This window comes from Mauremys mutica, chromosome 8 (assembly GCF_020497125.1).
Source record: "Mauremys mutica isolate MM-2020 ecotype Southern chromosome 8, ASM2049712v1, whole genome shotgun sequence".
In the NCBI taxonomy this organism is placed as follows: domain Eukaryota; kingdom Metazoa; phylum Chordata; order Testudines; family Geoemydidae; genus Mauremys; species Mauremys mutica.
This window is the reverse complement of record NC_059079.1, coordinates 90,871,663-90,886,979: the sequence shown is the minus strand read 5'-3', so window position 1 is coordinate 90,886,979 and position 15,317 is coordinate 90,871,663. Positions and strand designations below refer to the sequence as shown.

The following is a 15,317-nucleotide window of genomic DNA, read 5'->3' as shown; positions in this document are numbered from 1 at the left end:
ACTGTACCAGGGGAAAGGATTAGGCCCAGACTAGGAAGGAGTCTAGTCTGTGAAAGAAGCTTATTGGAACATCTCTGAGGGTGAAATTTACCTGGATTCAGTTTCTTAATGTATTAGGCTTAGACTTGTGTATTTTTCTTGGTAATTCACTTTGTTCTGTCTGTTATTACTTGGAACCACTTATATCCTACTTTTTATACTTAATAAAATCACTTTTGTTTATTAATTAACCCAGAGTAAGGGATTAATACTTGGGGGAGCAAACAGCAGGGCATTTCTCTCTATCAGTGTTATAGAGGGCGGACAATTTATGAGTTTACCCTGTATAAGATTTATACAGAGTAAAACAAATTTATTCGGGGTTTGGATCTCATTGGAAACTGGGTGTCTGAGTGCTGGAGACAGGAGTACTTGCTGAGCTGTTTTCAGTTAAGTCTTCAGCTTTGGTGTTTGGTTCAGACCCTGGGTCTGTGTAGCAGCAGGCTAGCGTGTCTGGCTCAACAACACAGGGTTCTGAAATCCCAAGCTGGCAGGAGAAACGGGCTCAGAGGTAGTTTCAGCACATCAGGTGACAGTCCCAAGGGGGGGCTCTGTGACCGAACCCATCATATATAGATTCATAGATTTTTTAAGGCCCGAAAACACCATTCTGAACTATTATCTGGTCTGACCTCCTGCATAATACAAACCATACTTCTGGTGGAACTAGAGCATATTTTTAAAAAAGGCATCCAACTTGATGTAAAGACTCCAAGAAACAGAGTACCATTGAGAAATAGAGTACCATTATCATCATTGTTATTTGTATTCCAGGAGAGTGGCGTGGGCTAGTGGACAGAGTAGGAGACTGGCAGGTAGGACTCTTGGGTTCTCTTTATGGCCCTATTTGACTTTGTTTCCCTTTGTGTCTCAGTTTGACTTTGACTTTGTGTCTCAGTTTACCTCTCTGTAAAATGAGGATGACACTGACCAGATAACAATCGGGGTATTATAAGGTTTAATTAATGAATGTTTATAAAAGTACTTTGAGACTCTTGGGTGAAAGACAATATAGGACAAAGTATTATTATGATATAGTGAGTTGGTAACAAGCAGAGCATGCTGCAATGGCAGAATACAAACCTATCAGTCCTTTTCCAGTGGAATATGCAATACATTTTTATGGTGGATTTTTCAAAAGTACTATTGGCCTAACTGTGCTCCTATTGAAATCAGTGGGAGTTTTGCCATTTACTTCAGTGGCAACCATTGGACCAATGGTAAGTGCTTTCGAAAATTTCATCCATAAGGTTGTCTATCAATCAGTGCTGCAGCTGGATCCCATCAGATAAGCTATTGCAAGGGCTGGAAACATTCCCTAGCAGCTTCATTTCCAGAGTTAATGATCTTTACTAATACTTCACACTGTACAGAATTCAGTCATTCCTCACGATCCCTTGTTATTATTATTATCCCCATTTTGCACATAGGGAAAGTGAGACCCAGAGAGATTATGACTTATCCAAGGCCACGGAGGGAGTTATAGGGGGATTAAAACTCAGAGCTTTTTGTTCTTAGGCCTGTGCATGGACCACTATGGGTATGTCTACATAGCCTGAGGCAGCAAGCCTCCAGCCTGGGCTACCAGACTTGGGTGAGCGGGGCTGGCACTAGCACTCTCAAAATAGCTGTGTAGACAGCACTTTGAAGTTGCAGCTCAGGCTGGAATTCAGGCTCTGAAGCCTTGGGCCGGGAGTGGGCTTAAGAACCTGAACTCCAGCCCAAGCTGCAATTTCAAAACACTGTGGACACAGCTATTTTTAGAGCACTAGTACGAGCCCCGAGTCTGCTGCCCTGGGCTGGGAGGCTCACCGCTGCTGGCTGTGTAGACGCAGCCATAGGGTACATCTACACAGCCACGCTCGGACCCAGGTGTTTGGAGGGCCTTGAACTTGTGCAGCTAGGGCCCGAGCAACCACCCACGCCACAACATCCACGCTGCTATTTTCAGTGGCCGAGCTGAGTTAGTTCAAGTATGTCCCCGTGCTGGGAATCTCACCTCCTGGCTGCAGGGTACATAAACCCATACAGTTCACTGTTCAGTTTAGCACAGTGGCCTGCATTTCTGAATGGCATGGAAGAGGCTCTTGTCAACAGCCAAGTATTTTTATTTCTCAGACAATTCAGTAAGGTCACTTGGCTGCTCAAGATCAAAGCTACACACAGATTTGCAGAAGGCTGCCCTTGTAAAATGCTCCTTTTTATGGGAATGGATGAGTGATCAAAGATGTGTTTCCTAGGCAGCAGGTTCCCTTAGTCTTTTGCATCCAGCTGAACTGGAGCGTCTTGTGATATGTTCCCCCAACCCAGGCACACCCCTGCCCTGGCAGCATGGAAGGTTAAATGGCCATTGAGGGCCAGTATCTCCTTGGAGAGCATGTACTCTCTTTCTCAACCTTTTCCATCTTACACCAACTTTTTCACCACTTATTCAGGGCCTTCGGCATAGAATTGCTTGGAGCAAATGCTGCTGCATCCCAGTAAAGGTGAGGGCCCCATTTCTCTCCCCTTCTTACAGTGTTTTAACCAATGTAGTGTCTCTTTGTAGCTGAGCTTCTGAAGCTCATGCCAACTTTTGTCCAAGCCTCTCCCAGGAATAAAATCAGCCATTTTTGCTCTTTGAATAGATCTCTGTCTTTGTTTCCTCCTATCATATGATCAGCTCACTCTTCTAAAAGGCCTTTTAGCCATTAGTACATATTGGGCCTGATCCTCCACTGCCTGCCCCTTTGTGTTCTGATTTACACTTGTGAAAAGTAGGTGTAAGAGACAACCAAGTCAGAACGCTCGACTTGTCAATAGTGGTGGTAGCACTTTGCACTCCCTATGCACATGTAAAAAGATCTACAAAGGGGCAAGACATGGGAGAATCAGGCCCACTCTATGTGTGTTTTGCCTATGTGCAGTTATTTTAGTCCTAGACCTCCCCTTTTCCCCAGCTGCCAAAGCACCCCAGTCCGTAGCATCCTTACTTATTCTAGTCCTGCACCATCACACACCTCTGCCAGTGTACCTCAGTGTTGGAGAAAAACTCAGTTCTCGCTTTTTGTTTGGGTGCAGCAAAATCAAATACTTTATTTATTCTCAAGCAATTGCAAAGAGGGAGGGAGTGCCCTAGGACACAGGGTCGCCCCAGTCCCGGACAGGTCTCTCAACAGGTAAACAATTACAGCAAGCATTTATACCTTTTGTTACAGACAATAATAAGCAACAGCTGCATTTTGTTTATACATAGACCATCCTGCTATCTTATTTTTCTCACTTCTATTTAGACGCCAGTCTACATATTTTGTTGTTATCAGTACAAGGTCTCAACAACTTCTCACACAGTTCTTTCCCACTCGCCTCACACCATTCTCGCTTCTACAAATCTCGCGTTATTAGGGTTACAACTGGCCTGACTCTTGCTAACAGCTAGCCTGACTCTTGCTAACAGACTGTCATGCATTAAGATCCCCTACAAATCCCTGTCAGTTCTTTCTCTACTTCCACATCAGTCTGACCTGCACATCCCACCATTATTCAAATCCTGAGCCTACCTCTCATTTTCTGTCACTCCCCCCCATCCTGGAGACCCTACTGGCTGACGAGTACTGCACAAGATCTCTTGCAAGCTGCTCTAGACACAGTGTTTCTCAAATGCAGCCACCTTGGCTGCATGCAGCCACCAGGGCCTGTCCTTGTGGCCACAACCACCTGGGATGTGATGGGGGCGGGTGTGTGAAAAGCAGTGGGCCCTCTCCCAGGGCCACCACCAGTGATTGGGTCCTGCCCCCCTCCAGAAAGAAAAACTCTGGAGGTGCAGGCAGCTGGTGAATTCCCCACTTTTCCAGGAGTAGGGGAGGCAGGCTTCGGCCACGGGGCTTTGGGCTCTGTCCATCTGCTGACAGGCTCAGGTTCCAGGCTCCGGCCCCAGGCTCACCACCCCTGCCATTGACCCTGGGCCCTGCTGCCTCCCTGCTCACTTCCCCATTCAGGACTTAAACTTGTCCCGGGGCTTGCCGGGGCTGAGTTAGTTTGCTGTGAAAAGTGATATTAACAAACACACAAATATTACTTTTCACAGCGGAAGGCTTACCAGCTAGCAAGTCTTAGAAGAAAAAAAAGTGCAACCAAAAAAGCAAAAGAAACAACAACAAAAAGACAAGAACATGCAAAGCGCCTTATTTGTGTTTCTATTCTGTGTGGGTCCAGTAAAGAATAGAGACAACTGTAAATTATTTTTATGACTGAGTCTGAAAAAACCCCACATAAATAAATTACAATGATTTGGACATGTATATGTGCATATTTGTTTTTCCTAAAGCTAATTAAGTATTGTAGGAAAAATTGTCAGCACGGCCAGCAGCAAAAGTTGGTGGCTGTACTCTGAGGCCACCAAAAAATGTGTTGTGAGAACCCCTGCTAGAGATATTTCCCTGATGACTCTTCTTGTAGGGATTTTCATGTGAAAAGCTTGGCTTTTTCTTTCAAGCCAGTAATGGGTGAAAAAACGTCTCCTGAGAGACAGTGGAGGGGAGATGTAATGATTCTCCAGGAAGAGTGACCTGGATGGCTCAGTTTGATCTGCCTCCAGGGAGTGGCTATTGCCAACTGTACAGTCACTTGTCAGGAATGAAGGGGCCGTGGTTGTGTTTACAGACACGCTCCACTGTTTGTCCAGTTGCCTGGTGGATGCTGTGGTATGTTTATCCCCTTCTCAGGCCGTGTGAATTGCTGCTGCTTCTTGCTCTGGAGTTCAAATAGGGTCCAGGACACCGGCGGCCCTTTAGTAACGGTCAAAGCTCATACACTAAAAAAAGCTCTTGCTGCGCTACCCGTTCGATCTGCTAACCAGTCTGCAAAGGCCTTTCCGGCTGCTTGAGGGAGTGGCCACAGGTCGGGGAGCCAACATGGGGAGCAGCAGAACTGGGGGAGTGATCCAGGGGGATGGGTGCCGCCATGGGGGAGTGCTCAATGAATGTGCCTGCCCAAGTGTTTCTAACCTGCTCATTTCTGGGGTGTCTGAGCAAGGTGTCTCACCCCCATAGCACCATTTCATCTGCCCAGCAGAGCTGTGGGTGTGCGGTGACCTCTTGGCTATAGATACTTGCTTTTTGGGGCAGAGACTGTATCTTTTCACATATCTGTACAGTGCCCATCACAATGGGGGCCCAATCCCGACTGGGTGCTACTGTAATGTTTTAAATAATGATAATAATATAGTGCCATTCACTAGGGCTCTGCCCCACATGGGCAAAATGAGGGCGCTCATTTGGGAAAATAAAGCATAGTGAGTAACAGAGAAATGGGAACAAATTGGTGGGATGCAGCTGTCAAATAGAGGAAGGGAAACTACTTCTCTAAGGCCTCGTTTGCACTTGAAAAGATTTGTGGTTATAGCTTATGCCAGTAGAGGTACACTGGAAACCCCCCAGCGTAGCTTATACCAGCAAGACGTTCTTTTACAAGGATAGCTTAAACCAGTTTCCTGAATGGAATAAATCTGAGTCACATCCTACGGTAAGTGGTACTGGAGCCCATCCGTGAGCACCCATGGTTCATTCATTTATGCTTGCTTTCCACCATGGGAAGTACTGGAGGCTTCTTCTTCAACCCCTGGTGCTTTCTCCTGCATAGTTCCTTGCCAGCTCGAGTGCAGTGGAGACATGTGGAGCCCTCCTTATTCTTCTGGGAATGCAACGCTCCTTCAGATGAGCAGGTGACAGAGAGACTGATCTTTCAAGCCAGGGATGTGTCTGCTTCTGGATGTTCAAGCCACAGGAGAAGATCCTTTGCTAACACCTGCTGGATTTACACCCCAATGCAATCACCACACATGGGAACCAGCTGGTCCTTTCTGCCTCATACATGGATGTAATGCTGCAAGAGCTGTGCGGCTTGGGAGCTAATCGCTTTAGCCAGTAATCAGCCTACACTCGGTGACTTGCTGCCATTGTTCCATTCACTTTCCTCTCCTCCTGTTTCTGAAAGGAGGGATTGTTTACGTGAGGTCAAGAAAACAGGATCTAGTGTGAAGGAGGGTGGGAACCTGAAGGGCAGCTTGAGCCTTCCTGCCTGGGCTTCTTGTAGGGAGCTGATGACGTTAATATCTCAGGAAGGAACACACTGTTCCTGAAGGGAGCCGGAGACATTCCATTCATAACTAAGCAAGGATCTGGCACGTCGCCCCTCTCTACCTCGCCCCCCATTTTTCATCACATAAGCCAATCTCCAGGAGAGTCCCACAGGGAGCTGAGGCTATTATTGAAACCCATTTCCATGGCAGATTTCCAGATTTATATTTCTTTTCACATGAAACAGGGAAGCAAATGCCTCCCAAAAGTGTCCAGCTGGCAACCTTTTCCCTTGCTGTACTTTTCCAGTGCATTCAGGGCCCATCAGCACAGGGTATTCTATGGGCATGGGACAGAAGCGTGTTTCTTCTGGTGTCACTGAGGGTAGCCTGTGGCCCCTCAAGTCTCAGGAAGCAGAAGGGGAGATCTCAGTCGGCTAGTGTCTACTGACATAACATTCCCTTGGGTTCCAGGCTCCCAAGAGGACAAAGGGGAAGCACCAATCGCATTGTGCCCTCAAACCCCCTTATGTTTCATGTTATCTCCTGAGGCCAAGCATGAGGCTTCGAACCAGGAGCTTGAGTCAGGCATTAACTTACTCAGACACCTTGGGCAAGTCATTTTAACCTCTCAGTGCCTTGGTTTCCCCATGTCTAGAATGGAGAAAAAGATCCTTACCTACTTCACTGGGGCTGCATTAAATAGCAAGTGCCTGTGTAGCACTTGGGAAATATAACGAGTTATACAGGATAATTATCTGTCACATTTTGCTCTGTCCCTTCGAGCAACAGTCGGCTCTGGACCCTCAAACCCTCTTAGGACACACCTCATGGAGATGCCAATAATTTTTTTGATAATGGTATTTCTGCTATTATTTCAAAGCTTCGACGAAAGGGAATTGGCAGGTGAGTGCATACACTCCTCTCCTCCTTCCAGACATGCTTTCTGAGCCCTGACCTGTGACAGGTGACAGAGCCAGCCTTGCCTAAACCTGCAGCCTAACAGTGCAATGCGGTAAAGCACCAAAGAATCTTAGAATGATCAGTGTGTGTATGTGTAGATGATACTGCTTCTCTGAGCGGTTTGCAGGCTTCTGCCCAAGAAATGGATTCCAGGGCCTTGAGAAATAGTGTTTGAGAGACTGAAACTGAAAGCTTGGAGAGAATTAGTCATCCCTGTACCCTAGTAACGCTGGCAAAAAACAGCCTCAAACACAACAGAGCTGAATGTTTGTGCAATCCCAGCCGCAGACCCTGCACTTCTCCTTATAAAGAGGGAGCGGGCAAAAGGAGGACGGGGAATAAAGCTCCTTATATATCAGCAGTGTGAAATGAACCCTCAAAAAACCCTCCTGCCCCATTTCCCAGTGACATCGCTCTCCATCAAAATACAAAGCTCCTGCATTTGGGGCTGGGATGGCAGATGGGCCTGCCAGGAGCTGGATAGTGCATGACGATTTAATAATGATCCCTGGGCACCTTTCCCCCACCAGATCAGGTCTTTTACTCCTGAGTGGGAGCCACATAGGTCAGGACAACGGCAGCAGGGGAGGACTATCAAGCTTTTCCCACACACAAACCTGAGCAAGGTACCTGGCCTCTGACTCTGCTTCAGCTCAGCATTTCTAGGGCAAGGAAGAGTTCAGTCTCCAGGTTTTGTTCAGTCCTTGACCTGTCTGCTGAGACTTCCAACAAGGGATCTGTAGGATGGACTGAGAAGCCAAACTCCACTCACCGGGGCCAATGAATACTGTTGGATGAAGAGGACTCCGGAGGGCACAGTTCATGTGCTGACCCAGGGATGAAAGGTGCTGTATCTCACTTCCAGTCCCCTGACACATCCAGCCTCCCTGCCGTCAGGTCCCTGAGACTGGTATTAAAATAGGGGTCGGTGCTCCTTGTTTATTACCAACCTTTTCGGATGAAAGGCCAAATTCACTCAGAATGCTGCACACCTTCTGTTTGAGGATCCCAAAGCACCATACATTCATTCTCAAAGCCACCTGTGACATAGGCCAGGATTATTATTGCCATTTTAGAGAGGGACTTTAGGAGATTTTAGGTGACTTGCCCACACCATGATGCAGCCAGAGGTGGGAATAGAACCATGAATAAGGTATCCTGCATTAGCTCCTAGAAAATGCGCTTTCCTTTCAAGGGGCTTTTGTTATTCTGCTTTTCAATTACAGCTGGGATCACTTCAAAATTCACGGTCCAAACACTCAGACAACAGGAAAGGTCCACTGGTCCCCAATCTGTGGCCAGAACCTTCTCCACAAAATCAGAACCTTTGCAGCCTGAATCCATTGTTGTGCTTTCCTCTTTTGGTCTCCTCTCTGCCTTTCTAGCTGTGGGGGAGGGTGGGGGAAATGTGAGAGTCTGGCTGGAGCACACACGCATTGGCCAAAAAGGAACTCGGCAGAGAAGCTCTCTGGAATGCCTGCAGCCCGATTTAACTAGTTCCAGATTTGCACAGCTCACGTCAGTGCCTGAAATGAGAAATGGGCCTCACTTAACCACAGCAAAACATAGCAACAGCAAAGCAGCACTGGTGATGGCACAGGAACCTGTTTTTCAAGGCTGTCGTAAGGGAAGCAAGTGGCAAGGCTTTGGGGAACTGAAGGCTGGCTCAGGGTAATGCTACAATTGCTGTGGGGGTGGGATGGTAACTCAGCATCCCAGAGGCTGCTGAACTGGACCCCGATGTATCACAAAGCCCAACTGCACAGTGGGGTTTGAAGAGAGAATGGCCAAGGATGGGGTCAGTGGATCCTCTGCTGCATGGATCCACTGGGCACTGCCCCCTTGCAGAAATGTTGAGGCTATGCAGGGTCTCAACAGCTGCTCCATGGTATGAAGACCGCAGTCTGCAGAATCTGCCTACACTACGCCACTCAGGCTTGGCTCAGGGGCATAGTTATGTCTCTGCATCCAGGACTCCTGGAGATTTGAGGCATCTGCTGTGCCTTTTAGAATGTCAGAGGATTAGATGGGCTGGGAAGGGGGCTAGTTCCTCCCTCCCCCAGTGGAAGGCCCCACTTTGGCTAGAGGATTCTTACATGATATTAACTGCTTCAGTGGGTCTGAAGCAAACTCCTGGACCAAGCCCCTGTGAGTTATGAGGCCGCTCAAATCCCGATCCATACTTCACAGTTGGTTCCTAACTCCATAATAGGCCAAACCAACCCGTGGATGTGAACACTCTGAGCTGAGAAAGTTCAGTTCTGGGTTGTCCAGGCCCATTTCTCAGATTAATATGGACTGGGGTCCTTCCATCAGCGGGTGGCTTCTGTTCTCACCCTCTCAAATACTCCTGGGATAGCAACCCTGGGCCTGACTCCATGGGTCCGTACAAACCAGCCTGGGGATGCAGCTGCAGTTTGCTGAGTTCCTGAGCAGGAGAACTGAGGCTCAGAGGCAGGTGAGGGATCCTTAGTGGTGCAAGTAGAATTCATTTCTTGCAGGTACTACACTCATGGGAGGGACACAAGGGGGGGCACATGACCTCCCCATGTGACCCTCCATGTGATTCCTCCCCACCCCGCCCACAGCCTGGGGCCCCCACACTCTCCCCCTCCCCTCTGACACTCCCCTTTGTATATACAAACATCAACATGCTTAATTACCCACTTTCCCCCCAAATATGTAGTATTCAGTCTGTTTATATGGAAGTTGGGTGAGGAGCTATTTCAGCATATGTATGACTTACTATAAGACAAATTTTAAGTAGAACTTTATCCTAAACTGCTTTATGGTATTGTATCCAAACATTCCATTTCAATGGGGGATTCAACTTCCTTTATAGGAACAGAACAGACTCCTCAAACTCTTACCAGTCCACAAAAGTGGTCCATAGTCATGCAAATAGTCCCATTGTCTTCAGTGGGATTGATCAAATGATTACGGGTTTACAGGATTAGGTTCCAAGTTTGTAAATTGTTCTGGATGAAACTGACAGTGCCTGAGCTATCAGATCAGAAGGAGCTTCATTCAAATAAAGGTGGGCAGATGTGTGATAAGTCTTAGCTCCGTTGCTAAGATGAGGAACATATTTTCAGCAAAGTTCTTGATGGATTCCTGAGGCAGCTGATTTAAGGCATTATAATCTTCACTTATAGTTCTCTGACCCACAAAGCTGGAAAATGAGGCATTTGTTTTCTTTGTGTTGCTGCTCCTGTTCCAGTTAACAAAATGCATGTTAGACTAGTTTGTCTGCAAAGAAGCATTCTAGGTGCACTGGGGACAACATCTGATTCCTGTCAGGCTGCAGAACTGGACTGACATCAGAGTCCAAACATCCTCTGGTCAGTGCAAGCAGAGGCATTCCTCTAATGATTTGGACTTGATGTGATGCAGTATGGATGTCATGGATAATTCAGACCAATGGGGAGAAACACAATAAAAAACACTGCTTAAACACTCTCCGTCCTCCCCGCCCCTCTTGAGGACTCCTGACCAATGTAACAGCACAATACATATGCTAACAAACTTAAACAAAGGCTTTGTTTCAGTTTGTTAGCATATGTATTGTGCTGTTAAAGCCATATAAAGAATGAATGTCCTCCCTAGCTGTGTTCTGCTCCTTTAAGAAGTAGAGTGCAGCCCCTCCCCCTGGAGTGGGGGGGCTAGCCCCAAGTTTTCTGGTACCCGGTACCCACTAAAAATCTCTTGCCGGTACTGCGTACTGCAGGGTACTGTCCTACTTGCACCCTTGGGGATCCTTCACTTCATCCAGCCCTTGCTGAAGGAAGCAAACCATACTCCAGAATGGTCTCCAGTAGAAGTGGAACTAGCCCCCTGGGCAATGCAGACCTGTGAGGACATAGGCCCAGGTCCTCAAAGCTATTTAGGCTCCTAACTTTCATTGATTTCAGCATGTCGGGAAATCCAGGCCACTGTAACGGATCTGTTCAATTGCTTAGTCTGGCACTTCGCCTCCACCAGAGATACTGATGGAAACCAACATTGTGCTCTGTCCTAACTCACTGTGCAATGCTCTTCAGGGCAGGGAGAGGGTTTTAGGGATTTTTGACTTTACAGATGATCAGCTGATGCTCTGCAGCAAGAGTCAGATTATCACTATCATAGCTGCACAGCCACAGCTGTTATTAATGGTTATAAAAAGAGTCATTCCTTTTAAAAATCCACAGACACACCTTGGCTCTGTGGCCCCCTGTGGACATAACATCCCAGGCCTGTTACATGCTGCGGGATGCAGTGTTTCCACTTTCTACCTCACCTCAAATACCTCAATCACACTCCACCTTTCCATGCTAAACAATCATAGTTTGTGTCATTTCTCATCATATGAAGCTTGTGGCCTTACAGCTAACCACCTGTGTGGCTTTTCTCTGGCTGCAAGTTCCAGAAGAAGTTTGTTTTAGTAGTGACCATTTTGTGTCACCAAAGAGCCCCACCCTGCCAGCTATGACATTTTCCTGTCCCTTGGATACCAGGAAACAGATAGTCTGACGATGCAGGGACTTATGATTCAGGAAAGTATTGGCTTTCAAACCAAAAACCTATAGGCAGGCACAGAGCCTGCGGAAATATCCCTGAGGAGAGATCTGTTACTACTCACTGTTGTGTAGTATGGACTTCTGTGCATGCCATTGTGTGGAATGGTAGAAGAAAGATTTCCTACATCCGGATGGTCTGTGTTCATGGGAGACCGGGTGATCTAGTGGGCAGGGCACTGGACTGGGAGTCAGGAAATTTTAGTTCTTATCCTCACTTTGCATCCCACTCTGTCTGTCCTATCTATTTAGACTGTAAACACTTTGGGACAGGGACTGTCTCTCACTATGAGTTTGGTCAGTGCCTGGCACAACAGACTCTGATCTCAGCTGGGGCCTCTATGTACTGCAATAATAATAATAATAATAATATATAATTTAATAATAAATAAATAATAAAGCTGCTTTCCAGAAAGAAAGGAGATATCCAATATCTCCAGAAAACTTCAGCTGAAACTGAATCAAGCTCCCTTCTTTTGGTCTCCCAGGGAAGGGTGTGCTGTCCTGGTGGAAGAGAAAAGATCCCCAGACCCATTTTGAGTAGAGCCAGGGTAATTCAGGTGTTGTGGCCAGTTAATATTATTATTTATATTGGGCTAGCACCTGGGAGCCCAGTAGTGGACCAGGCCCCCCTTGTGCGCAGTACAAACACAAAATGTATTCTAATGTCCAAGGCCGCATGAGCGCTATGGCTGGTAGCTGAATTGCCACTCTTGTTTGCCTGCACACTCACTGCGGTGCCCCTGGCTAACTCATGGCTTTGTAAAGACCTTTGAGAGATCTGCAGCAGGTGCCATAATAACCCCAGGGATAAGAGAGAGAAAGAGAGATTCTAATAGCTGAAAGTTTTAATTGCTGGATCTTAGCTGTGGAATGGGGGTGATAGGAGCAGGTGTGGGAGAGAAGTGAATCAATGGGTTTGTCGACAAAGGCTTTGTTCCCGATATTCAACTCCACTGATGGTGGTGGCTGTGTGAACCCTAATGTAGACAAGGTGCAGACGGCTACTGGTGCTTTAACCACTTTGTCTTACTGACCTGTTCTGCTTTATGTGGTGAAAATGCCAGCACCCAGCTGGAGCCTATTAGTGAATGGAAAAAAAAACCTAATGTCGGTCCCGGCACTGCTCACCCACTAATCCTGCAAGCCAGAGATGGGGCTTTTGTTTCAGCCATATGAACATTCTTTCTTCAAGGAGCCTATTCCTGACCCACTAACAATCCCTTGCTCTCCGGTGGGGAAACTGACTGGCTGATGGACACATTTAATGCACTGGTATAATACCTATCTGCTTTGTGAGGAGCTGGATAAATGCCATAGGAATTATAGCTAGTACTAATGATACCTAGCTCTTCTATAGATCGCACTTTTCATCACATGTAGATCCCAATGTGCTTTACCAAGGAGGTCGGTATCATCAATGCCATTTTACAGATGGGAGAAACTGAGGCACAAAGAGATTAAAGTGACTTGCCCAAAGTCACCAAGCAGAGCAGTGAAAGAGCCAACAATAGACCCCAGGTCTCAGTGCCCTAGGTATTGACTGTGACTGCTTTTATCAGCTTCTAAGTGCTTTAGAAACTTGAATTATTCTCTGCAACATCCCTGTGAGTTAGATCAGCCTAATTATCTCCATTTTACAGGTGGGGAAACTGAGGCACGGATGTGCAGTGATTCATCCTAAACCACAATGGGAGTTGGTGTCAGAGGTGAGATGATGCTTCAGGACCTCTTGGCTGCCTGTCCTGCGTTCAGGCCACTAGATCTTACTTTTCCCAGGGTTACGCTACATCCTGGATCGGGAGAGTGTGGACTACAGGGGTCCTTCTCAAACTGTGTCTTCAAGAAAATCAAATAAAATGGAATCTCATGTTAGGAGGCAGAGAATGACCCCTGAAGAACTGAATTTCTGCCACACCCCTTGCAAATCAACAGACACTTCCTTATTCAATACCTCTCTTTGCAGAGAAGGGGTCCCCACACATTCTTGTTGGAGCCACTATATGTTTTCTCCCTCCCCTTACACTTTGCAGCTGCCTTCATACTCCCCAACACTTATTCCTGCAGCAAGGCTCTGACACTGATTCAAGAACCAACCAGACAAAAGACTGCTTAGCTGATGAGATCTGACAGCATCACAGCCCAAGGTGGTATGGCTAGAGGCTAAACTGCACTGTTCTCCTGGCAAGTGTGCCATCATTTTCCTCTGCAGCTGTAACATGTTGTTTTTGCAGCCTCTAGCATATTGATATTGCAAAGGAAAAGAGTTTCGTATCCTCCTCCACAAACAGCGGGAAAAGATCTTTCCTTCCACTTAACTGGGTGTTTAGTAGAACCGGCTTAGCATCGCAGAGTGAACAGTCTGTGATGCTGAGTTAATGAGAGTATTGTACAAGTTTAGTGCATAGTTACAATGTCATTACAGCATTATTAACACAGCCCATTTTCCTATCCTGTGGAATGAAGTGATATTAAGGCCCAAGAACGAGTCTTAAAGGACAGATAGGGTGACCAGATGTCCCGATTTTATAGGGACAGTCACGATTTTTGAGTCTTTTTCTTATATAGGCTCCTATTACCCCCCACCCACTGTCCTGATTTTTCACATTTGCTGTCTGGTAACCCTAAGAACGGATGATGTGAAAATGTAAACCCCCCATATTCAATCCAATAGAAAATATGATAGAATCCACACCACTGTGGTTTCACTTAGATGCAATATTCCTCTTTTCCTGTCCTAGATAGTTGTGCACTGTTGCTGTGACCTGCTAAATGTCTGCTATGCTCCACCCCAGAGATGGCTGCATTTCTGTAGGATGTGAGCCAATGTATTCACAGAAAAAGATACAATTCCTACCCCAAGGAGAGTACAATCTAAATAGTGTATAGCTTCAGTAGTGGCTTTCTTAATGGTGTTCCTTTAGCTTGCTCCCTACATGACAGCCTTTCCACTGGCTAATGCAAAACAGTGAAAATTGTAAAGTGCATAGGTATCTTGCAGTGAAGGGCATTATTGAAATATAATACTGTAGTGCCCAGTATGGGCTCTTTGATTTTGCAGTACCTAATACAATACAGGTATCCTCTACCATAATACAACTACTAATAATAATTAAACATATAAACGTCAGAAAATAGCTATATAATTGTCTCTTTCTACCACCTACTGGACATAATGGGAAACTGCAGGACAGTGCTGTTAGATGCACTTTATTGCCCCCTGTAGACATCTCCTAGAAAACAGCTCACTTTATGAGTAAGGTTAAGATTTTGTCATGGTTATTTTTAGTATAAGGAACGTGAAAGGTTGCAGGCAATAAACAAAAATTCACGGAATCCTAAGACCTGTCAATGACTTTTAGTAAAAATAATGAGGGTGGGCTGCTGATGAGAGGATAACTGAGGCCCAAGGGAGGGGGGGGAAGAGAGCCCAAGCCTCGCTGTGGGAGTCCAGCACTCACCACCCCTGGGCTTTGGGACTCCCCACTGCCCGTGGTGGCTGAAAGCCCCGGCTCTTCTCCCACCCGTGGTGGCTGAGGGCTCCAGGCCTCCCTGCCATCTGTGGTGGCTGAGCGCTCAGGGCTCCCCTGCCTCCTGTGGCACCTCAGAGCTCCAGGGCCTCCCATTGGCTGGCAGCTCGGGCCCCATTGGCCCAGGGCTGAAGCAGAAAATATCACGGAGGTCTCTGAAAGTCATGGAATCTGAGT

General features: G+C 46.8%; 1 long non-coding RNA gene across 3 annotated transcripts in view; it reads left to right on the top strand.

Annotated features, from left to right (window-relative positions):
• The window catches only part of LOC123376025, a 28,638-nt gene extending 14,757 nt beyond the window's left edge, over positions 1-13,881 (top strand). For all 3 annotated transcript variants that reach the window (XR_006581662.1, XR_006581663.1, XR_006581664.1), the window contains 2 exons: positions 814-854; positions 13,254-13,881. This is a non-coding gene — a long non-coding RNA (uncharacterized LOC123376025). The remainder of the gene's footprint in view (positions 1-813; positions 855-13,253) is intronic.
• The last annotated feature ends 1,436 nt before the right edge of the window (positions 13,882-15,317 follow it).